The sequence below is a fragment of the Cupressus sempervirens genome, chromosome 2 (assembly GCF_028749045.1).
Source record: "Cupressus sempervirens isolate cs-2001-9-10 chromosome 2, ASM2874904v1, whole genome shotgun sequence".
NCBI classification, from domain to species: domain Eukaryota; kingdom Viridiplantae; phylum Streptophyta; class Pinopsida; order Cupressales; family Cupressaceae; genus Cupressus; species Cupressus sempervirens.
In genome coordinates, this window is record NC_143119.1 from 709,826,915 (window position 1) to 709,853,862 (window position 26,948).

Consider the following 26,948-nt stretch of genomic DNA (forward strand, 5'->3'; position numbering starts at 1 on the left):
GAGGACTTAGCTAAAGTTGGAGCTAGAAGAAGACATGTACCATGTTTTGTTGGACCTTTCACTATGGCAGTGTAAGCATGTGGACTAAACTGATGACATGACCTCTCGCTGCAACTATCGATAGAACCCCATGTGTCTAAATCTATTGAAGCACTATCACTAGTGTCACTATCAGTTTCCACTATGTATGATGTGTGGAGAGGATTAGAGGATAAGCTAGGTGAACTTTCCTCAAAGTGTACATCCTTCTCCACAAAGATCTCATCAGTCTCTAGATCCATAAGTCTATATGCCTTAGCATTGTCTTCATACCTGATGAAAGTACAAGGCCTAGGTGCCGGTGCCTTGCAACTCCTGGAAAATAGGTTAGCCCATGTTGGACAACCAAAGACTCTAAAATGACTCATAACCAATTTTTTGCCTCAAAAGGATTTTTCCCATCTAAGGCATTATGAGAAGACCTATTAAGTATATGAGTAGCACTGCTAATAGCTTCAACTTCTAATCTAGGATCAAAAGACTTGGCTTTTATCATGCAACTTGCCATGGTCTTGAGAGTCCTAATCCTCATAGAAACAACATTTATCTTGTGTAGATTGAATGCTAGTGAATTTTGAAGATCAATCCTCTCAATTCTACAAAAGTCCTTAAGTCTTTTGACTACATATCTATTCTCATTGTCCACCCTTAGTACCTTGATGGCTTTCCTTGACTTGTGTTCAACATGAGTCTTGAAGTCTTGAAGCTTATGAAACACTTCACTTTTATGATGAAGGAAGTAGACCCAAGTGACTCATGAAAAGTCATCAACAAATATGAGGATGTAGCAACCTTGGATGACTGAAGTCACTACAAAGGGTCTTGCTAATACCATGTGAACTAGCTAAAGAACCACTAGAGCTCGAGAAGACTTTCCTTTATCATACTTATCCTTGATATTCATATCCACTAAACATGATGAACATTCTCCCTTAGAAAAGTTGATATTAGGTAGACCTTTGATCATATGTTTTGGGAAAAGTTGTTGAAGAGAGCGAAAGTCAAGGTGACCAAACCACTCATGCCATAATGTGTTTTGTGAAGTAGAGTGAGTCAAAAAGGCTTGAGAAGAAGACTTAGGCACAAAGTGGTAGAAGGAATAAAGCCTCTTGTCATCATTGACCTTCCCTACTACAACCAATGAACCATAGATGTAAGAATTTGGCTTAGGCCAGAATTCACCCAAGAAATAAGAACTCAACACAAGCACAATAGTAGACCAATAGAGAGAGAGAGAGTATGATTAGAATGATTATATTTATTTAATATGCCATATAACCATTGCAAGAGTAAACTAGGAGTGCCTATATATAAAGGCCTCAGGAGAGCTTCTAGAATGCATAGAAGTTAGCATCATGATAAGTCATACAACTAGGCACATGTCCACTAGACATGGGTTATCCTTTATTAAGCATGGAAGTAAGTGCATTGATGTGAGGATAAGCCTACAATGGTGTAGCATGAAAATCAATCATGTAGACAACATGTGCTAAATTAAGAGTGCAAATTACTGTGTTGTCAACATGAAAATTTAGTGAATGATGCAAACTCCTGTGTTGTAGACACCATGTGCATAATTAGAGTTATGCACTTCTACAAGAGTACACAAACTCCTAAGTGTCTCACCTAAATAATTAATTAAATAATGTAAAATAATTAAATAATGTATTAACCTAAGTAAACTCAAGTAAGTGTAAATAGTAAAATAATTATTTACACCAACACCCCCCCTTAAGTGAAACTTAGGAAAATGCCCTTAAGCTTACGAAAAATAGGATGAAATGCATGATGGGTCCCAGCTACTAGGCCATGTTAGGTACCCATATATATAATGATATGCAATCTCTCATAAAGTGGAGAAAGAGGGAAAACCTCATGGGAAAAACCCTCCCCCAAAAAGAGAGATGAATAGGGATGCATGGATGGATGGAGTAATCAAGACCCCCCCATTATGACATACATCTAGTATATACATAAGAGAATGATGTGAAAAAGAGGAAGAGAGATAGAATAGACTCCCCCTAAAAAGAAGAATGCCTACCAGTAACTGCTCTGATGAAGAAGCTGATCCAAGATTGCAAAATGGTGCTTCTCCCCTTAGGAAGAAATAATGCCAAAGGTACAAATGAGATTCTTTCACTATGCACGAAAGAATCCCATGGATAAGTGATGTCTCTAAAACTTGCTCAACTAGTTGAAGAACCTATCCTAAAGAACTATCTATCTCTGCAACTAATGAAGAACCCTTCTACAACTGCTAATCATAAGTATCCATAGTCACTTCAACCTCTAATAATTGATCATGTAGAGAATGCACAAGAGGATCTGATAGAGCCCTCATGACAACTAAAGAAGGTGCTACTCCATCAAGAAGCAATAGATCATCAATACTATCCCCCAAATTAGTCACTGAACCTGTACCTGGAAGATTGGATGTACCCTGCTATTCTAGACCTATTACTGTGGCTATGTATGCATGTGGACTAAATTGATGAAGTGATTTCTTGCTGCAACTATTGCTATAACCCCAAATGTCTAAATTTTTTGAAGCACTATCACTGGTGTCACTATTAGTTTCCACATTATATGATGTGTGAAGAGGATTAGAGGACAAGCTTGGTGAACTTTTCTCAAAGTATACATCCTTCTCCACAAAAATCTGATGTGTCTTTGGATCTAGAAGTCTATATGCCTTCACACTATCTTCATAACCAATGAAAGTACAAGGCCAAGATGTTTTTTCTTTGCAACCCCTGGAAGATATCTTTGCCCATGTAGGACAACCAAAGACTCTAAAGTGTGCTACAATAGGTTTTCTACCACACCATGCCTCAAATGGAGTCTTGTCATCTAAACTTGGATGAGGAGACCTATTAAGAATGTGACTGGCACTAGAGATTGCTTCAACTTCTAATGATGGATCTAGAGACTTGGCTTGTATCATGCAACTTGTCATAGACTGAAGAGTTTGGATCCTTAATGTTGCAACATCTCTCCTATGTGGACTAAATGCTAAAGGAGTCTAAAGATCAATTCCCTCATGTCTGCAAAAGTCTTTTAGTCTTCTATTCACATACATGCTTCCATTTTCCATTCTAAGAATTGTGATGACTTTCTTGGATTCCCATTCTACATGAGTCTTGAAGGCTAGAAATTTTTCCAACACTTCATTCTTGCTATGAAGAAAGTAGACCCAAGTGTATCTTGAAAAATCATCAAAAAAAGTCAGTATGTAGCAACCCTAGTTGAATACAAAAGGACCTTCTAATTCCATGTGAACCATCTATAGAACACCTGGTGCTCTCAAAGATTTCCCTTTCTGTAACTTCCCCTTTGGATGCATATCCATTGAATCTATTGAACATTCACCCTTAGTAAATTTGATTTGAGGTAGACCTTTGACCATTCTGTATGTGCAAAGTTGTTGAAGGTAGCGGAAGTCAAGAATTATTTTACTCTTCTTTTGGGGGGGGGGGGGTGGGGGAGCTGATTCTATCTCTCTTCCTCCTCTCATCATTCTCTTATGTATATACAATCCATGCATCCCTATTTATCTCTCTTTTTGGGGGAGGGTTTTTCCCATGAGGTTTTCCCTCTTTCTTTTCTTTATGAGAGATTGCATTTTCATTATGTACATGGGTACCTAACATGGCCTACTAGCTAGAACCCAGCATGCACTTCATCCTAGTTTTGTAAGCTTAAAGGCATTCCCCTAAGTTGTACTTAAGGTGGTGTGTTGGTGTAAATACGTATTTACTATTTACACTTACTTAAGTTTTCTTTTTATTATATTGCATTGTTTTATTATTTTATTCTATGAGATACTTAGGAGTTTGCACACCTTTTTGAGTTGTCATGTTGACAACACAAGAGTACACAACTCTATTTTATCACATGGTGTCTACAACATTGATTTGCATGTCACACCCTTGTAGGCTTATCCTTTCATCACTGCACTTACTTCCGTGCTTAATGGAGGATAACCCATATCTGGTGGACATGTGCCTAGTTGTATGACATATCATGGTGCTAATTATGAGGCATTCTAGATGTATCTTAGTGGCCTTTATATATAGGCACTCCTAGTGTACTTTAACATGGCATATGGAATATCTCATCATTCTGATCATACTCTCTCTCTCTTGGTCTATAGTTGTGCTTGTATTTGAGTTCTTAGTTCCTAGGTGAATTTTTCCCTTAGGGGAATTCTTACACCTATATGAGAAACTAGGTTTTGTACTCTTCATGTTCAACTATGCCCTAGAAAAACCCTAATTATTTTTCCCTATTATCTCATTCTTGCCCTAGGTTTTTGAAAATTTTATTCCACACCTTTTTAAAATTGAGGTGGGAGATTTGAAAAAAACCCTTGGATCCTTTTAATTTCCTTATTTAACTCAGGTGCCTCTTATCATATAAATCAAAATTTATTTTATCCTGTTAAAGTGTTAAGTTGCATAATCCTTTTAATTTTAGGAAAATTCTTACACCTATATGAGCAACTAGGTTTTGTACTCTTCATGTTCAACTATGCCCTAGAAAAACCCTAATTATTTATTATAATTAATAAATAAATATTGATAGTAGGCCAAAATTCACCCAAGAACTAAGAACTCAACACAAGCACACAGTAGACCAATAGAGAGAGTATGATCAAAATGATGATATTCATTCAATATGCCATATACCACCTTTTGATGGATCATGTAGCATAGTTATGAGGAGTTAATTTTGGAAACTTAAGGTTGCCCATAATGAAAAAAATGAAAGAAAAGTGTTGAAAAGAGAGAACACAACACCAAAAACACCTCCCCTTTCACTAAATCAAGAAACTCTCCCAAAATAGATGCTTTGGGTACTTTATTAGTAGTGCAAGTACAATGAGCCACTTGATAATTTTGGCCTTCATGGACTTTTAATTTTGCTTGTTACAACCTCTTAATGGATTACAAATCTAAGACTTTACAATGTGTTGAAAGTGACAATTTTGTCTACACAACCCTACAATCTAATAGTAGATCTAAAAAGTAGACAAAAAATAACTCACTTTCAAAAAAAAAAAAAACTATTTTTGACTCCAAATGTGCCCGTATGGAGTGTTTGAAGTTGAAAAATGTAGATTATGCAGGTACAATCGCCAAAAATGAAAATTATGAACAATTTGTGCACCAAAACCAAAAAAGAGCTACACCACTAAATTTTTTTAGGAAATTCTACCCAATTTCAAAAAAATTGCACCTAATTTTGGAGTCTGGATGTCCAAGTTATGGCTTCCTGAAGTCATACTGCAAAATTCAAAATCAATCTAGAGAGGGGTTACATTAGCTAAAGATGAGGTTAAATTTGATGATCATACGATCGTCATAGCAGTTCAAATTTGGCCAGGAATGATGATCAGATGATCATCAAATTTAGGCTCATGAACTTGATGATGTTAATAGCCTCCTGACCTATCATGACATTAGCATGATGTCATCATGTATGGAAATATATAGTTTGGTACAACTATTTTATGAACTTGCTGACTCATTAATAATAGGGTTGCATAGTTAGTGTACGAATCTGACTGGGAGGTGATGTGTCTTTTGCATCAGAGCTAACGTGGTATGCAATGTGTATATCCACATGAGCGGGCCTTACTAACTAGGGTGCTACTTAGGACAAAAATTGTTGTGCAAGCCTTCCACGTCATTGCCCCAACCTACCAATGTAGCTGCCACGCAGGATGACAGTGCAAACCTTGTTGGTGTAAATAAGTATTTACTATTTACATTTACTTAAGTTTACTTAGGTTAATGCATTATTTAATTATTTTTCATTATTTAATTATTTATTTAGGTGAGACACTTAGGAGTTTATGTACTCTCACAAAAGTGCACAACTCTAATTATGCGCATGGTGTCTACAAGACAAGAGTTTGCATCATTCATTGAGTTAGATTGACAACACAATTATTCGCACTCCTAATTTAGCACATGTTGTCTACACCACTTATTTGCATGCTACACCATTTTAAGCTTATCCTTAGATCATTGCACTTAATCTCATGCTTAATGGAGGATAACCCATATCTAGTGGACATGTGCCTGGTTGTATGACTTATCATGCTAACTTCTATGCATTCTAGAAGCTCTCTAGATGCCTTTATATAGATGCACTCCTAGTATACTCTTGATGTTGCCTATGACATATTGAATCAATATCATCATTTTGATCATACTCTCTATTGGTCTACTATTGTGCTTGTGTTTGAGTTCTTAGTTCTTGGGTGAATTCTGGCCTAAGCCAAATTCTGACATGGTATCAAAGCATCGGGAGATTCTCTACACATAATTGTTCAAGATCGTTCATGCTTCAAGACCTCGACCTGAATCCAGAGCATCCACAAAAATTGGGAGCATCTAGAGCCAGAACTAATCTCACTGTTGTGCCCGAAGCATCAATTCAGTGAAGATTTACTATAAATTTTCCTATGTTGGGTGAAAGTTGATCATAAATTTTTTTTTTTTTTGCAAATCAAAACCCAGAGGCCCAAGTTACAATTCAAGTATGGCCATTTTATTGATCTATGCATTTATTTTCAGATCTAATTGAATTAAATTTCTTTGTATTTTTAAAATTATTTTTTGAATATTTTTCCTAGTCAGGCATTTAGCTAGAGAATTTTTTTTAGCCGAACTGGGTAGTGACACCCCAACTCAACTTTGTGCTTTTGGTGGAATACTCAGATTTATTATTGTAGGGAATTATCACATTTATTCTGCAGGCTAATTAGTCATAGAGCCACACACAACATTACCAGTGAAGGCTAACAGTCTGGCCAATCCACAAATTTAACACACATAGCCTACACCGATAGGCATTGTTACCTTGACCTTATGTGCTAAGTCTTTTAAACAATGCAAATTTTTTTAATCCCATGCATGTGGGATAAGCTCCACACACCTCGGTGATGTAAAATTAAACTTTGGCGATCACGAAGAACAATTGGTGGAAATTGCAATTAAAACCTAGCATGGATTATGGTGACCCTAAAGATTATTTCATTGTCAAAAACATAAATTTGGCATCGTTTTAGCATGCCACATGGTGTAGTGTAATTGGCTCACACACCAGCATTCAGACACATCACCGTTTGACTCAACAGTCATTACAGGGGACAACTCATTGTCACACGGAGTAAGCCTATCTACCCATGTCATCCTATACCTTTCCAAGCACGTCACCCCTATGTAGTTAGAGTCAGAAATCATACAGTAGGCCACATCATTTTTTCTCTGCATTTTCCACACGATCTATACAATTTTGTACAACTGACATCACTATTCTATATGCTGATGTCATCAGAGACTTGATGGTGTGTTGATGTCATCCTGTTCGAGAGCCTAAAATTGATGGTCATCTAACTATCATTCTAGGGCCATTTTGAACTATTACAATGGCCATATGATCATAAAATTTAATCCCATCTTCTGCTTGTGCAACCCCTCTTCAGATTGATTTTCAAATTTTTAGTCTGACTTTGAGAGGCCATAACTTAGACATCTAGACTCCAAATTAGGTGCAATTTTTTGTGAAATTGGGTAGAATTTCCTAAATTGTTTAGTGGTGCAACCCTTTTCTAGTTTTGGTGCATGGATTTGTTAGAATTTTCATTTTTTGGCAACTATACCTACATAATCCTACATTTTGCAACTTCAAATGCTCCATATGGGCACATTTGGAGTCAAAAATAGGTTCCATTTTTTTTAAAGTGTGTTGTTTTTCATCTACTTTTTAGATCCTTAATCAAATTTTAGGATTGTGTGGACAAAAGTGTCACTTTCAGAACTAGGGACTTTCTTTTCTTTGTATTGCTTCGAAATTGTAGCACATTGTAAAGTTCCAAATTTCTAATCTATTAAGAGGTTGTAACAAGAAAAATCAAAAGTCCATAAAGGCCAAAATTGGCAAGTAGCCCATTGTAATTGCACTACTGATAAAGTGCCCAAAGCATCTATTTTTTGGGGGTTTCTTGATTTAGTGAAAATGGGGGGTGTTCTTAGTGTTGTGTTCTCTCTTTTCTTAACTTTTATTTCATTTTCTGCATCATGGGCAACTTTAAGTTTCCAAAATGAACTCCTCATAACTATGCTACATGGTCCATCAAAATGTGTTATCACTTAATGCATAATGGAGTTTCACAATATGTAGATGGTACTCTTCCTAAACCAACAGGTGATAAAATTTTAGCAATTGATATTTCAGCTTAGGTAGCAATGGATAGGAAAGCCCTAGGTGATATATGTTTGGGGGTAGATGATAAGATCATTTATCAAATTAAGAAGTGTTCTACATCCAAGGAAGCTTGGGATACCCTCAAAACCCTTTATGGTGAAGTGTCTAAAGAGGATGTTTTCAAATTTGAGGATGAGATTGTTTCCTTAGATCCCAAGTCATATCATTCAATATAGGATTTCATCATCAAAGTGAATTAACTAAGGACAAAGCTTACTGATTGTGGGAGTTCTATCAAAGATGACAGATTGATCTATCTCATACACAACAAGCTATCATCAGAGTATTCCACATTTGTATCTTCTTTTAACACATCAAAGATAACCTTAGGGTCTGCCTATAAGAAAGTCACTTTTGATGAATATGCTGATCTATTGGATACTAAAGAAAAGAAGTTGAAATCAATGGAGATTCTCAAATCACCTTAGTCTAAAGCATTGGTGGCCAACAATGAGGGTTCTCAAAGTTTAATTGGACAATCTTCAAGTAAAGGAAAGGGTAAGAAGAAGTGGAAGAAAGACAAATTAGAGGATGTAGAAAAGACAACACCACAATCCAATCAACAAGGCAAGTCCTTGAATTCCAACAAGAAGGGGGACAACAACAATAAGGAGAAGAAGAAGTGCACTTATTGCAAGAAATCAGGTCATGAAGAGCATGAGTTTTATCTTAAGAAGATTTATGAGTTGACCAACATCATGAGGAAACATAATGTTCCATTGCCTAATGCTTATAAGGATAAAGGGTTTTCTTTAGATTCAAAGGGCAAAGGGCAAGCACTCATGCCAAATCAATATTTTGCAATGGAATGGATATTTGACTCAGTGCCTCATATCACATGGGTTCTTCAAAGGAGGATTTTTCTTCAATGAAGCAATCCAAGGTACCACACATCTTCATGGGAGATGATACAAAAATGGAAGTTGTAGGGAAAGGAAACATGGAGAGTTTCAAGAGGTTCTCTATGTTCCAAACCTACGTTCAAATCTCATATCAATCTACCAAATCACTCATCTTGGAGATGGACATAGAGTTGAATTCCTTCCAAGCTTAGTAAAAGTGCATAGTCTTAATGATGATTCATTGGTTGTAGTGGGGAAAGTGAATCATAAAAAAAGGTTGTACTCTTTCTCCCATTTTGTGCCCAAGTCTCCTTCAAAGGCCTTGTTATCTCAATCAAATTCAACTATGCAATTATGGCATCAACGGTATGGTCATCTTGACTTATGCTATCTTCAACAACTTTGCACATATAGAATGGTAAAAGGTCTACCCCAAATCAACTTTTCTAAAGGTGAATGTTCAATAGATTTAGTGCATATGCATCTAGAGGGGAAGTTATAGAAAGGGAAGTCTTCAAGAGCACTAGGTGTTCTATAGATGGTTCACATGGTATTAGCATGTCCTTTTGTAGTCAACTAAGGTTGCTATATACTTACTTTCTTCATAATAAGAATGAAGTGTTGAACAAGTTTCTAGCCTTCAAGACTCATGTAGAATGGACATCTGGGAAAACCATCAAAGTACTCTGAATGGACAATGGAAGCATGTATTTGAATAGAAGACTTAAAGACTTTTACAGACTTGAGGGTATTGATCTTCAAACTTTTCCAACATTCAATTTGCATAAGATAGATATTGCAACTTTGAGGATCCAAACTCTTAAGTCTATGGCAAGTTACATGATACAAGCCAAGTCTCTAGATCCATCATTAGAAGTTGAAGAAATCTTTGGTGCCACTCACATTCTTAATTGATCTCCTCATCTAGCCTTAGATGGAAAGACTCCTTTTGAGGCATGGTGTGGTAGAAAACCCATAGTGACACACTTCAAAGTCTTTGGTTGTCCTACATGGGAAAAGATATCTTCCAGGGGATGCAAGGCATAGTCATCTTGGCCTTGTACTTTCATTGGTTATGAAGACATTATGAAGGCATACATACTATTGGATCCTAAGACACATCAAATTTTTGTGGAGAAGGATATATAGTTTGAGGAAAGGTCACCTATCTTATCCTCCACTCCTCTCCTCACATCATATCGAGTGGAAATTAATAGTGACACCAACGATAGTGCTTCAACAAATTTAGACACGTGGGGTTCTATCAATAGTTGCAGTGAGACGTCACTACATTAGTTCAATCCACATGCATACATCACTACAATAATATGTCTAGCACAATAGGATACATCCAGTCTTTCAGATATAGGTTCAATGATAGAATTAGTGGACAATATTGATGATTTTCCTCTTCTTTTTGATGCAAAATCACCTTCTTCAATTGTCATGAGGCCTCCATCCGACTCTCTTTTTCATTCTCTACATGATTGATCATCATAGATTGAAGTGATTGTGGATAATTATGATTAGTAGTTGCAACAGGGTTCTTCATTAGTTACAGCCATAGAGAGTTCTTTGGGATAGGTTTTTCAACTAGTTGAGTAGGTTTTAGAGACATCACTTATCCATGGGATTCTTTAATTAGGCTAACAGATTCAACTTCTAATGTAGGATCGAGAGACTTGGATTTTATCATGCAACTTGCTATGGTTTTGAGAGTTCTAATCCTCATAGCTACAACATCTATCTTATGAAAACTGAATGCTTGTGGGTTTTGAAGATCAATCCCCTCAAGTTTGCAAAAGTCCTTAAGTCGTCTGTCCACATATCTATTCTCATTTTCCACCCTTAGTACCTTGATGGATTTCCTTGACTTGTGTTCTACACGAGTCTTAAAGTCTTGAAGCTTATGAACCACTTCATTCTTATGATAAATTAGACCCAAGTGAATCTATAAAAGTCATCAACAAACGTGAGGATCTAGCAGCCTTGGCTGACTGAAGTCACTGCAAAGGGTCTTGCTAAAACTAGGTGAACTAGCTAAAGAATAACTAGAGCTCTAGAAGACTTCCCTTTTGCATACTTCTCCTTGATATTCATATCCACTAAACATGATGAACATTCTCCCTTAGAAAAGTTGATATTATGTAGACCTTTGACCATATGTTTTGAGAAAAGTTACTAAAGATGGTGGAAGGGAAGGTGATCAAACCGCTTATGCTATAAGTTGATGTGTGAAGTAGAGTGAGTCAAAAAGGCTTGAGAAGGAGACTTAGGCACAAAATGGGAGAGGGAAAAAGGCCTCTTGTCATCATTGAATTTCCCCACTACAACCAATGAATCATCTCTTAGACTATGCACCATCACTGAATTGGGAAGGAAATCAACTTTGTGACCATCTCCAAGGTGAGTGATTTGGTAAACTAATAGGAGATTGGAGCTAAGGTTTGGAATGTAGAGAACATCTTTGAATTCCTTATTTTCCATTTCAACATGTCCTTTTCCTTCAAATTCCATTTTAGTATCATCTCCCACTAAGATGTGTGGTACCTTTAACTACTTCAATGAAGAAAAGTCTCCCTTTGAAGAACCCATGTGATAGGAGGCACCTGAGTCAAGTATCGATTCTAAAGAAGAACTTGTGTTTTCCATATGTGCTTGCCCTTTACCCTTTGAAGATGTTGGAATTGAATCCTTGGAAGTACCTTGCACTTGAATCTTGTTCTTCCTGAGTAGGTTTTCTAACTCATCAATTCTTTTAGTCTTGCAATGATGCTTGTCATTTTTCCAGTATGCACATAAGATTTTTTCCTTCTTGTCATTATTTCCCTTCTTTTTGGAAGAAGAACCACCTTGTTGTGAGGAGGACTGTAGAGTCTTCAATTTTCCAACATAGTCAAACCTAGTTTCTAGGGATTGCAAGGCACCAACACCTAGACCTTGTACCTTTATAGGATATGAAGACAATGCTAAGGCATATAGACTTATGGATGTAGAGACTCATGAGATCTTTATGGAGAAGGATGTTAATTTTGAAGAAATTTCACCCAGCTTATCCTCTACTCCTTTTCATACATCATACATAGTGGAAACTGATAGTGACACTAGTGATAGTGCTTGAACAGATTCAAACATGTGGGGTTCTATTGACAATTATAGTGAAAGGTCACATCATTAGTTTAGTCTACATGCTTACATTACCATAGTGAAAGGTCCATCACAACATGGTACATCTCATCTTCTAGCTCCAGCTTCAGTTGACTTGGGATATAGACTTGAGGATTTACATCTTCTCATTGATGAAGGAAATCCTTCTATAGTTTTTGTGAGGGCTCACTTTGACCCTCATGTCCATTCTCTACATGATCAATCTTCACAGGTTGGCATGATTGTGGATACTTATGAACAATAATTAGCAGAGGTCTCTTTGTCAATTCAGGAGATAGATGGTTCATTGGAATAGGTTTGAGAAATATCCTTGCTAGATCTGCATTTGTTCTTTTCAGCATAGTTGGAAAGGGTGAGCATCAAAATCAACATAGGGATACTTGAGCAGGTTTTAGGGCCACCATACATCTTTAGGATTGTACCTTTGGTATTGTTTCTTCCTAAGGGGAGGAACACCATTCTGTATTCTTGGACTAGCTTCTTCATTGGAGTAGCTTTTACTTGTCGGCATTCTTCTTTGGGAGGGAGAGCCTATTCTATCTCTTTTCCTCCTCTCATCATTCTCTTATGTATTTATAGGATGTATGTTGTAATGGGGGGGGGGGGGGGGGGGGGGGTGTGGTCTTGATTACTCCATCCATCCATGCATCCCTATTTATCTCTCTTTTTGGGGGAGGGTTTTTCCCATGAGGTTTTCCCTCTTTATCTGCTTTATGAGAGATTGCATCTTCATTATGTATATGGGTACCTAACATGGTCTAGTAGCTAGGACCCATCCTGCATCTTCATCCTAGCTTTCGTAAGCCTAAAGGCATTCCCCTAAGTTGCACTTAAGGGGGGGTGTTGGTATAAATAAGTATTCACTATTTACACTTACTTAAGTTTACTTAGGTTAATACATTATTTTATTATTTTATTTTGTGAGACACTTAGGATTTTGTGCACCTTTTTGAGTTGTCATGTTGACAACATAGGAGTATGTAATTCTATTTTAGCAAATGGTGTCTACAACATTGATTTGCGTGTCACACTTTTGTAGGCTTATCCTCTCATCATTACACATAATTCAGTGCTTAATGGAGGATAACCCATATCTGGTGGACATATGCTTGGTTGTTGACATATCATGTAGCCAATTATGAGGCATTCTAGATGTATCTCAGAGGCCTTTATATATAGGCACTCCTAGTGTACTCTTAACATGACACATTATATAGTCATTATGATCATACTCTCTCTTTCTAGTCTACAATCGTGCTTGTGTTTGAGTTTTTAGTTCTTGGGTGAATTTTTTCCTTAGGAAAATTCTTGTGGGGTTGCATCAGCAAAATATGGGGTTAAATTTGATGGTCATACGATTGTCACAGTAGTTCAAGTTTGGCTAGGAATGACTATCAAATTAACACTTTTCAACTCTCACCAAATACCACTTAGACATTTGAAATGCATCTATTTTTTCTTTAAGAAACATCACTATCATCATTCTATAAGAGTAATCAAAAAATATAATAAAATATTTGTCACCACAATAACTTTGCACACCAATAGGTCCCCAAAGGTCAATATGAACCAAATCTAAAATAACATCATAAGTATAGGTCTTTCTCTTGAAACTAGAATTTTTAATTTTCCCAATTGACATTGTTTACACATCACACTATAAATTTTCTTCAATCTTGGTAACCCTCTTACTTTCTTCATCTTACTAATTCTTACCAAATTGTAAAAGTTCACATGACATAGTCTCTTATACTATAACCATATATTATCACATTGTGTAAAAAAACATGTATCGTTAGATTTGTCTAGATAGGAAAAATTACCTCTTGTTTGGTCTCCACTTCCAATCAATTCACCAAAACCATTGTAGATATTAGTCTTCTTGTGCTAAAATTCAAATTTGTAGCCTAAACTATTCAATTATGCCACACTTAATTTTTTTAGTTAAGTCCTTCAACCCAACAAGAATTATCAAATATGATTTTGTTAATCAATTTTATTGATACTTTACCTTTCATGAGACATGGTGCATCATTACCAAAATTAACACTACCTCCTTTATAATGTTCTAGGTTTTCAAACTTACTTTTATCACCAGTCATGTGATGTGATCAACCAATCTCAATAATCCATCTATCACCTTTACTCACATATGAAATAAGTGCAATTTTTGTATCTTTATTAGAATCATCTTTCATATTAACATAAACAAGTTCTTCATCATTACAATCAAAATCATCATCAGTCTCCTCTTCACCAATATAACAAGATTTCTTACCTTTTCCCTAGTAGTCATTGTATCCTTTTTTGTATTTTCCATCCCTTCTTCTTGTAAGCTTGTTTCCTTTCCTTTCTTCTTTGTCATCCCTTTTAGGACATCTTGTAGCAATATCACCAACTGTATTACATAAAAAAATATTATAAGGAGTTTACATTTGAATTATCCTTTGCCTCTAGGTAGTCTCCTAGCCATTAATGCTTCAAGATCCTTAATATAATCATTAGAATATTTACCCTCACTAACCTCATACTTTTCTATCTTATTCTTAGACTTATGTAAAGCCAATCATGACTTGAAAGATGATTCAATAGTAGGGGTATTAAAATGATCAAAATTAGTGAGTCTACCAATTAGACTATCTAAGGTTAGATCATTACCAAGAGTACATCTCACATCTTGTATTATATAAACTCTAATAGCTTAAATACAAAGTAAAGTTCTCAATACCTTTTTTTATCATAGTCTCATCATTGATCTTTCCATCAACTCCTTTGATAGCATTCACAAATTCTCTGATTCTTACAACATATTGAGCAATGTTCTCACTTTCTACCATCTCCATGTCATCAAAATTTCCTTTCAATATTTTGATTTGAATCTTAGTACATTCTTATCTTGTCCATGGATATTTGCCAACTTTTCCCACATTTTTTTTTCTAGTATTGCAGTCCTTTATGTCATCAAACTTTGAATAGCATCAAAAATAAGCAATCTCCAACATTGCATGATCGTGCTCTTATTCCTCCTTTATCTATTGGGCTATCATAGGTCTAGGTACAATTGTGTATTCATTCTCCAAGTAGAATACAAAATCTCAAATTCAACCAATGTGTAGCTTCATCAAACTTTTGTATGCAAGGAAGTTCTCCTTGTTCAACTTGGGTACCTCTTTCCTATATAGCTTGATCTTTAGCTCTAAGTTCCTTGAAAATTTTCCTTCCCAAGCAACAATTCTCTGATACCAAACAATTTAGAATAATTTTTTTTTTTTTTTTTGGGGGGAGGGGGGTGTGAATCAATTATCCTTAGGTCTAGATCTAATCTCTAATCCACTCGATCTCTATAACAACTTATCAATAACATAAAATTGTAGTCCACTATCCCAATAATAACTAACTTTTGTAATATATAAAATTAGTAGTAAAACATATGAAATAACATCCACACAAGTAAGATGTCAGGATTTAACATGGAAACCCAATTTGAGAAAAACTATCAGCAACATGTCACCAATTTTTCACTCTTCTAAAGTGAGCTCTATTAGGATCTAACCCTATTAATGGTTACAATACATAATATTAGAGGATTTAATCACTTTGTGAGGAGTGCCCTTGTTAGAGAACTTTAGAACATTCCATTAGAATGTGACCTTGATTAAAAGATTTACAAATGACTGTTAGGTGAACCTTGATTAAAGGATTTCAATTGATACAATGGTTAGAAAGTTAACAGGTTGATAAGATAAATATAATTCACTTTGTAAATATAGATCATATTTCAATTCAATAACTGATTCATTGACTGGCCTCCATTATCATTTCCATCATTCATTTTCTTGACAACCCTTCAAGTAATCACTTTTCACTTTAGCTCTTCACTGTCCAATCTTCTAATCAAGTTTGCCAATCAAGAAAATCAAAAATTTCTCCAACCTCTCTTAGGTTAGCCCTTATACCTCCTTAAATAGGTAGCTTTGATATTTTTCCACTTAAAAACCATTGTTGATCTTAGGCATAGGTCAGATTCAATGAATCCTTTCATCATTTTTCTCCTCATCCTTCTAGAAACTTCTCAAAACTTATCTTTGAGTGCATATCTAGAAATGCTCAAACACAATTTCTCTTGCATTAAATATTCCAACTCATCAATCCTTATCTTCAACACACTTTACATACTTTAAGAATTCAACTATTTTGGCCAGGAATCTCAATTCCTTCACAAAATGATAAATGTTGACACTCAGCCAAAACTATGTTCCTCAACCTCAATCATCACTAGATAACTTGGTCATCGCTAATGGTCTTGCTCGGCTCACATTGTCTTTACTCAATCCATCTTACTAGCACTTTGTCCAACTTTTTTGATACCTTGTCTTTACTAGTGCTCAATCGACACTATATCTACTCAACTTCTACTATTCACCTAGTCAATAGTAGCACAACTCAACTTCAACTTATAAATTCAGTAATATTATACTTTGAAGCTCAATTAAGCCTATGTATTTGTTCTTCATTAATAGTCACTTCTAGGATTTAATCACTAGTACATTTGCACTTGTTTTTCTACCAAATTTTTTGACCAAAGCTATGAATGATTTTTTTGTTTTCATTCCCGCATTGGTTGAAAATAAAAATTATATACCCAGTTTGGTCAAAATTTTGACCAACTTAAGTTTTCCCAAGTTAAAAATATCCTAAGTTTTCCCAAGTTGGTTGAAATTTCAACCAACTTGGGTCAAATAGAATTGGTCATAATAGAAAAGTTGGGCTTTTATAATGTTTTGGAAAATTGGGCTTATAAGACTTATTATATCATGTAAGAAGAATAAAAATTCATGGGGAATAAAGAAGAATGGAAATTCACGGATAAATTCATTCATGCATTGGTAAGAATGGAAATTTTGGCTAATTTCATTCCCATTGGCTATGATAGAAATTCATGGAATTCACAGGAAAATTTAGGGCTCATTTTGTAGTGATTACAACTAATATTGGGTTCATTTTGATTGTGGCTAATATTGGCTTCAATTTGTAGGTTCATTTTTATTGTAGCTAATATTGGGTTTATTTTAGGCTTTATTTTGTAGGTTCATTTTGATTGTGACTAATACTGGGTTTATTTTGCAGGTTCATTTTGATTGCTAGGTTTATTTTGTATTCTTAATCATTACTAGTACTACAGAGTCTATTTTGTTCTAGATTTTTGCTATCTAATTCCATATTTTCTATGATCTTGTACTTGTTCACATTTTCAAAAGTATTCTTGCTGATGATATTTTTTCTGGCTTGTAGAGGTTCCTCTTTGGATGTAGTATTCTTCATGAAGCTCTAAGTTAAAGATATATTGTTGGTGACTTGAAAGTATCAGAGCAGATGGGCCTTATTGTTGGAGTGCTACGTTACGCATTAAGTGTCTCTTCTCTTTTTAGGCTGTCTGCTACACTCTTGAAAGGTTTCAGAACTACAATAATTCTTTGAAAATTATGGCTTTCAATAGCTTTCCCCTCTCATGCAAATCTCTATAGGTGACATTCTTGAAGATTGAACTATCCTATATCTTTGTGATAATTTAATAGAGTGATTAATATTATTTTACTTTTTAGGAGAATATTTCATACATGTACAAAAACATGCATATCTTCTCATTTAGAAAATTTGAAGACAAGACTCTGGAATAGAAACTTTCACATCAATAGACTAAGAATCTAAAATGGCAGCAGAATATGTTTCATATGATTTTAAACAAGATTGGACTTCATAAAGAGGGGATTATTTCAAAAGAGGAAGTGGGTACCATTAGATCTGATTTGCCCTTATTGCCTCCCCTACTGAAGGATAGTGGCTTGCAATTACCAGAGACAAGTTACTATTTCTTTAGGTTAGATACCCAATTCTTATCTTGTGCAATTTTCTTGACTATAAGCATAATTTAAAAAATCATTCTAAGGCTTAGAAAACTTTCTTTTGTATGGCTTTTAATTTTCTTATTTATGTGAATACAATTTCTTGAAAACTCTTCTATTAGATTTATAGCAATTAGAATTGATAAGTTTTCCTATTTCATGAAGATTTTTGGTTAAACATGATTAGTCTAAAGACCCATTTATTTCATACCCAAAAATACTTGGGGGTTTTGAATCTTAAGTGGATTGGCAAGGGTGTGTTCCTTCCCAAGCTTGATCAAAATTTTGCGGATGGAAATTCAAAAAGTACAAATGGTTTAGTGAGAAAATATTCTTCCTACAATGAGAATCTAGTATATTTTGGTTGACTATTGAGTGTGCTATTACCTGAAAGATCACCTCAATATATGGATTTTTAACAGAGTGATGAAGTTGGGGTCTATGGAAAAGGGACTTACACTCAAATAATGGCAACAGTCATTTGAATTGATAGGTTTGGATGCATTATTATAGGGAGGTCAAATTTCAACACCCATAGGCTATGCTCCTATTTTTGACCATAGAGAGGTCTTTAGTTTAAGAGTTTTACAAGGTCTTAAGTATTAAGACTTCTAATATTAGGTTTCTCTGTACTTTACCCGTAGAAAAGATGACTTGTGTAGCATTGCTATCTTATGGTTATTGCAGTGAGGTGGCTAAGGAACACCACCTCAGAAGATCCCTACAACCTTGAAATACTTATTTTATCCATGTTATCTAGAGAAAGGAGTAGGAGCCCCTAATGTAGACCTATTTTTGAACCTTAGACTTCAAAGGAAATACCCTATTATGATCTACTTTATGAAGACAAATATGAAATGAAGACAACAAATTAAAGTGAGATAACAACCATTCTATCAAGGTATGAAAAAACAATTAGATAGTACATTATATTCATACTTAGAAAATACTAAAATAAGCTTAGAGATGGGTTCTTATATTACTTCAATCCAATTTTGTCCCTTACTCATTGCATTCCTTCCCTTATTCCAAATTCTAACTCTTTTTCCCAAAAAATTACTCTCTACATTAGCTATGTGTCCCATACTCTAATTTAAAATAGCTATTCACTCCTACTTGTGTTCCTTCTTCAAATATAGAATAGAAAAATGAAAACAGTTGTTAACTAACAACAAAAAACTATTGAACAATTTACTAAGCTTATTAAAAACAAGGTTCTAAAAAAACTGTCAAGGTCTAGAAAGGACTTAAAAGTCTAGACTTTCTACTATGGTCCAAAAGGTGGAGTTGTTTGATTGTGCTTAGGCATGTCAACTTTCTATGATTCAAGAGTTGTAAGTCTGGTAGGTCCTCCCAATTAAAAAATACAACTTATGTGATCTAATATTGAGTAGCCATATATTTGATGTCTAGCACTTGTTCCACTTGTCCTCTTTTCTTCTTGGCAAGTACTGATACCCTTTCCTTCTCATTCTAAAATTTTTCCACCTGATCATCATTCACTCCAACTACATCTAAATATAGATTGTCACAAAAATCAAAGATAGGATTGATGTCCAAGTCTCTAGGCAAATAAAATTGGTAGGCATTCTCATTTCTTTTATTTATAATTATCCATTTTTTGTAGGTTTTGACTTGTACACCTTGGAGATACATTTCCTTGCATAGATGAATCGTGACCATGTCTCCTTCTTCAAAGATTTTTCTTCTCTAGTGCAAATCAACATTCTTCTTATATATCTCATTCATGGATTACAACTTTAGCTTGACTGGTCAAGGTACCTCTCAAGTATTTTCTACAAAATCACCAGCTTCTTGGCTGACATGTGGATATTTTGGTAGATCAGTTATACAAAAACATACCTATATACTTAATATTCCTTTATGATTTATGCCATAAACAATTTGAAATTTAGACTTACATGGATAGTATTTATGCTAGACTCATAGTAAAACTTAGCTTGGATAGCACCAAATCCCATTGTCTAGGACTATAACCAACTAAAGACCTTAATATATTACTTAAGCTCTTATTCACCACCTCTATTTGACCAGTGGTTTGGTAGTGGTATGCTGAATTGAATTGTAACCTATTGCTTAATTTTTTCCATAAGATTCTTCAAAAGTGAGTTAAGGAATTGGTATTCTTGTGAATAGTTTATAGTTTTGGGATACCATATACCCCACAATTTCCCTAAATAACAAATATGCCACTTGAATTGTATCATTTTTCATGTTACAAGGTATAAAGTGAAACATTCTAGAAAAATTATCCACCACCACAACACTAAACCATGATGACCTCTTTGGGTTTGTGGCTGCCCCAAGAGAAAATATTTTGGAAGATCATTCCATGGTTCCCTTGGCACATGCAAGGGCACACATAGATCCTTATTTTACTATACTTTTTCTATCTAGCACAATATACAAGTAGCAAAAAACTTGTCCACACCCCTCATCATGTTATGCCAAAAGAATTTCTGACTCATCTCTTTCAAAGTGCCACCCAACCCACTTGACTGCATTTCTATCACAATAATTTCTCTCCTTAATCTAAGGAAAATGCAAAGTTGAGAGCCTTTAAATAAAAAAGCCATCGAATAAGAACAAGTCTTCAAATCATCCATTTTGTGTTTCATGGCCTGATTGTTGGCCATCAAAAGTAACTCTCCATGTAGAAGATATAACTCCTATATAATAATGCTTATGCCAAAATGTCAAGTTCTTTATTATAAGAGATATACTTCTTTTTAGATTCATTTAACTTTTTCTCTTAAAAATTCCATAGGTTTTCTATCTTGGCTTAACACTCCCCCAATACTACCTCTTGAAGCATCACATCCAAATTGTAAAGATGTTCTCTCAGTGTCAAGCAAAGAAAGAATATGTACTTTAGTAACCTTCCTCTTATGTTTTTAAAATATTGCATCAAGTGCCCTTGTCTAAGTAGAAAACCTTTCTTTTCTATAATTATTCAATGATGCACTTATGTCACTAAAAGTTTTAATGAATCTTTAATGTAAACTCACAAACCCATTGAAGCCCTTCCCCTAGCAATACTTAGAGGTGCAAACCACTAAAGAAAATTCTCAACTTTTTCTAGATCCACATTCAATTCATTTTCTAAAATAACACTAGCCAAAATACCAATTTTGCAAAATTCTAAGATGAATATGTCAAGCACCATTCTTAAAAGTTCTTTTAGGCTTCTCCATTGTTTTTCTAGAAATAAAGATATCATCAAAATACACTATAATAACCTTACCAATGTGTAATTTAAAGGCCTGGGTCATTGTTCACATAAAGGTAAGTAGAGCATTAGACATCCAAAGGGCATCACAAACCCCTCAAATAGCCCATCCTTGGATTTGAAGGAAATCCTTCAATCCATTTTCTAAAATAACACTAACCAAAATAATAGTTCTGCAAAATTCTTCTATGAATATGTTAAGCACCATTCTCAAATGTTCTTTTAGGCTTCTCCATGTTTTTGCTAGAAATCAAGGTATCATCAAAATACACTAGAATAACCTTTCCAATGTGTAATTTAAGGACCTAGGTCATTGTTCACATAGAGGTAAGTAGAGCATTGGACATCCAAAGGGCGTCACAATCCTGTCAAACAATCCATCCTTGGATTTGAAGGAAATCCTTCACAAAGACCTAGGCACATGACATATAATCTAACATATAATATCCATTTTCCTCCTCATGCTTTTTCTTCCAAACTCTTTTTCTATCAATTCAATTACTTTCCTCCTCATTTCCTTGTTTTCTAAAATTTGGAAGTTTGGCACTTGAAACTAAATTGATCAAATGGCACAAAACCATAATAGTTTTGTAATAATTTTTGCACATCTAATAGGATTGTGTGCCAGGCCAATTCCTTCTTTTCTTGAGAGTACAAAAGACAGAGAACTTATCTCTTAGATTCTCTTTAAAACTCTTTTTAATCCATTGCAAATAGAGATAGATGTTCATTTAGTCCTTACTTCTCCTTTAAAAAGTCTCAAGAAATGGATTTTACCCTCATGTTGTATCTCATTGGTGTTTTCTATGCCAGGGTGAGTCATGTTTATGTCATATAGCCAAGACCTAACAAAAAATTAGTGTTAAACATCCATTGACAGTGTCACTCAACACCTTATCTCCACATCAACCTATTTTCAGGTCAACTAGACAAGATTGATTTACAAACACATTATGACCCATTTTCAAACATAAACTTGTAAGGAGTTGGTTTTGGGATAAAAAAATGTTATTATTTTGTAGCATTTCACAAATCTTGCACACTTTATATTTACCCTTGCATTATTGTCAAAACACATTGTTTCTTCTCCAATCAGCAATGTGGAACTTTGTCTCTAGCTATCAAGGTCCTATTCAACATCACAATCTCACCCATTTCTACCTCAAATTCTTATATCAAGGATTCTTCTCCATCTTCTTGGGTTCACCATCACTCTCTTGGGGTTTTGGGGTCATACACATCAATGATAAAGCACCTCAAAAGCTTCCAATCTCAAAAAGATTGGTATCTTCAATTGGAATTTTAGTTCAAATTATCATATGGCTACCCTTCTTTGGTTGTTTTGAAGAAATTTGCTTTTCCTCTATTTTGATTGTTGCCACCTTTTTTGGTGGCCACTCTGGCCAACCTATTCAATTTTTCCTTTGCTTTTAAGGCTGATTGATATGCTTCATCCATAGTATTCATTGTGAATAGGGCTAACTCATTTTGTATAGAATCTGGTGATTAAAAAAAAATTTCTATATCGAGTTCAAAGGTTTGTAATAGAATATAAGAGATATAAGTTTTAGGTGTGTCCGATCTATCTAGCTAGAGAATGAAGCAGTTAAAAAAGTGTGTACTATCTCTTGTTGTATGCCTCCCAAATTAATCTCAATTTACAACTTCAAAACTTCTTCAATGTAGTCTAATATGGAAGACTCCTTTTGTTTTAGATTTTAGAATTCTGTAAAAATATTTTTCTTGTAATTTAAAGTCAAGGATTTAGTTTTCAAATGTTTTAACATTTTTTTCCATATTCTTATCATTTCTTTCCCTTGTCTTCTTCTAGCATTTTGGATATTCTCCTACCATAGAGCAGCATGAGACTTCAGATAATTACTACAATTTTAACTCTTTATGGACCAATCTCTTCAATTCTTTCCATGCCATATTTATTTAAATTGTACTCAATCTAAGAACACTTTTGTATTCAACTCACTTTTGATATCAGAGACTTTAACTAGAGCTCCCTACTTAGTTATAGCTTCAATGAGTCTTTCCATGGGATCCATATCTCCCGCTCCAACCCCTTTGAATTTTTTGTTCTTCCTTAGAATCCTCACATGGTAAAGCAACCTCAAAAGCCTACATCCTTTTTGAATACTTAATATAATGCACCCTTGTTGAATTGAGAATGCAATAGTAATAAATTAAAATATAAATATAAAATTAAAATTAAAGTTTTATCAAAAGTTAAGGGGCATTTGAAGAGAATCATGACTGTTGAAGGAAAAATAATATAAAAGAGATAGGAAAGTGGAAATCAAATTCAGAATACATTTTTAAGTATTTGATTATTACTCCTTTGGAACATGGAACTGTAATTCATTTAGCTTGAGGAAAACAATCCTGATGGTAGTTAAAGATGAAAGGCCTTTCATTTTCCTTGTAGAGTATGTGGATGGGAACCCCAAACATTTTTAGGGCAAGTGGCCTGGTATTTGTCACTTTTCTTATGCATTTTGTATAATTTTTGCTATTTAGTGTCTTGCAAAATGCTCCATTGTATGCCATTCATTGTATGCGAATATATTCTCTTTTATTTAAGGTGAATATTGTTGGAGGTAGACTTATAAATAGGAGCTTGATGCTCTTAGTGATATGTAAAGGATGTTTGTATTACAAATGGCATTTTTCCTTCTAAAGAAGGCAATGCGATACCACCACAATGCTTCTATTAATTTGGCCCACATCATCATATGCCCATGATTTAAGATGATTTAAGAAGGGCATTCATGAATAATTTTCTTTGTGTAGCAACATTCTTGTTTACCTACATGTTTCCTTTGTTCCTCTTTGTACCTTGAACCAGTATAGCTTGATTCTTTGTTGACTACAAAATCTGCACAAAGCAATTTGGATTTCAAAAAATCAATCAACAAGTTATGGAAAAAAATCCCTTCACCTTAAGTGTTGTGGTTAATATGTCTTCCCTATCACATAATCTTCTCAAAAATTGAAATTTTTAGGGCTTGACAAAGAGACCAATTTGGAGTGTTTTTTATGCATAATGGTATACATTACAAAAATAAATTAAGAATTTATGGAAATGATTAAAGAAAACTCCTACACCTTAAGCATAGCCAATAAATTATCTTGATTGTAAAGTCTGTTCAAATTTTAAGAAATGATCCATCAGGTCTTGACTAAGTTGTCAATCTTAGGAGTGATAATTTTGTGAGCTAACAAAAAAATTTAGATACAACACTAGTTATGATTAATTTTTATGACCATAGCCTTGCTTTGAATTTTATATTCCACTTTCTTTATTGATATCATGAAACATTTGACAAGTATTAGGACATGCAACCCTAGCTACAATTTTTGCTACAATGATTGCTTAGATGTCTACATATCCGATAAAAAAAAAATTGTGCTTGTTGTATGGTGATACTTTCTTCCATTTCCTTGTTTTGCAAATAATCAAAATGGAAGTGATAAGACTTTGTGTTCTTGTAGCATGGATTGTTCTGCTTCTACAGTGAGAGTCAGAAGCATACAAGTTAGCTCACTACTATTGGTGTTAAAGAGTCCTTTCTTTTACAAAGTAAGAATAGCTTTCACATACTTTCAATCTCTCTAATGTACCCTATTTTCTTAGACCTCTAATTATAAACCTTTTTGGAACAAATGAAGCTTTTCTCGAATGGTATGCAAGAATCAGAGCAAAGAGATGTCACTATTCATTTAAGTTGTATAGGTATATTTTGTTGATTGGTGCTTTTCTGAATTTTTAGAATGCTATTTTTTTATTGGCATATGTAAAGTTCCTATTGTTAGTTGGAGAAGAAATGGCAGTGGCATTTTGGACATGCAAAACTTCATTTTATGTTTTCTTTTGATTCTCAATTTTTAAAATACTATTTTGCATTTAGTAATAACTAATATACCAAGTTGCTTTTACTGATTGCACAATAAGTGGCATTTATGGATTTTCTAAACTTCATTTATTGTGAAACACTCAAAGCATACACTAAAACTACACTTTCGAAAGTACTAATGATTGCAGACAAGTTTGAGGTTGTATCTTGTATGCAATTTTGTGTTGATGCTTTGCAGAACTTATCAATGCTAGAGTCTACATTATCAAAAAATGCAAAAGAACTTCTTATAAAACATCTTCCAAAGAATAAAAGGTTAGTTTGGCTAAAAAAGTAAGGTTTTAATGATTTCCTGTAGGCCTTTGAGATTTAGATACCATAGTGAGATGTTTTGTATCAGATGCTCCAGCTCTTATTCTAATCTCATTGATGGTTCTCACTTTGTAGTTAATTGATGATTTATGGTTTTTCAGGTTTGAAGAAGAGATTATGGATCTACCTTTAGCATCCATTAAAGATTCTTTGTCAAATGAAGATATGGTCATTAGGGCCACTATTAATGACCTTCCCACTCCCACCTTTTACAGAGTCCTTATCTCCAAGGACAACAACAAACAAGTTCTGTATGTTCACATCCCTTCCTATGTAGTCTTGAATGAAATGAAAATAGACAATTAGAGAAAGTGATCTTAAATAGTAAGTCACATGGGTGAACCTTGGAAGATAGTCTCATCAGGAATAGAGCAATTATATTATGAAGTCACACGAGTAGACTTATGAGATAGTCTTACGAAATTGAACAATAAAGTAATCTTATAAAAGTAGATCACCTTAGGGACACTTGCATAAACATCTTGACCTTTAGGATGGTTGATGATTGTATATGAGCAATGTTAGTATGCTAATAGAAACCAAATTTAAATAAAGCTTCTACAAACTAAACAAAATTCATAAACTTCAAGATAGACTAAGATGAGCTCTCAATTGAGAATATGAGCCATTAATGGGCTCTCTCAATGAGAAGCTCTCTTGTTGAGTGGCTTTATCTAAATGGATAGGATGTATGCTCAATATGCTTCCAAAGGCTTCAATGGATGATTGTGGATTTTTGGTGTTGATAGATGGCTTTAGTATGGATTTGGCTCTGAAAATAGCATTATAACTTTACTTCATGGATTGTGTTATTTTGCAAAGGGGAAGGATCCAATTTATAGGCAAGAGGCTTGAGGGTTTGAGGGCTAAGATGCAAGGATGGGAAAAAGCTTATGGAGGGCTCAGATTGCATGAGAGGAGAGCACATGGATTGTGCTTCCTTATAGCCAATCAAGGAGTGACACATGTCACACGGTGAGAGGATGGAGGAAAGGGGAAAGATGAGTCAACAAAGGAGGCTCAAGGGATAAAATCTTCATAAAGACCTTCATAATGACTTGTAAGAGCAATAAAAGGGCTTGTAAGAGTCATTTATGGCCTAGTGGACTTCATAAAGTTTTATGGTTGAGATATTTTGAGGGTGATGAGAGAAAATTTGACTTGGACTTGATTAGGAAGGTTTTAAGCTTGCTTAGGCTTGTGCAAATGATTAGAGGATGGATTAGGATGGTTT

The 26,948-nt window shown here is 34.6% G+C and overlaps 1 pseudogene; it reads left to right on the top strand.

The window, feature by feature from the left end:
* The window catches only part of LOC149575347 (type I inositol polyphosphate 5-phosphatase 8-like), a 59,245-nt pseudogene that overhangs the window by 15,139 nt on the left and 17,158 nt on the right, over nt 1–26,948 (top strand).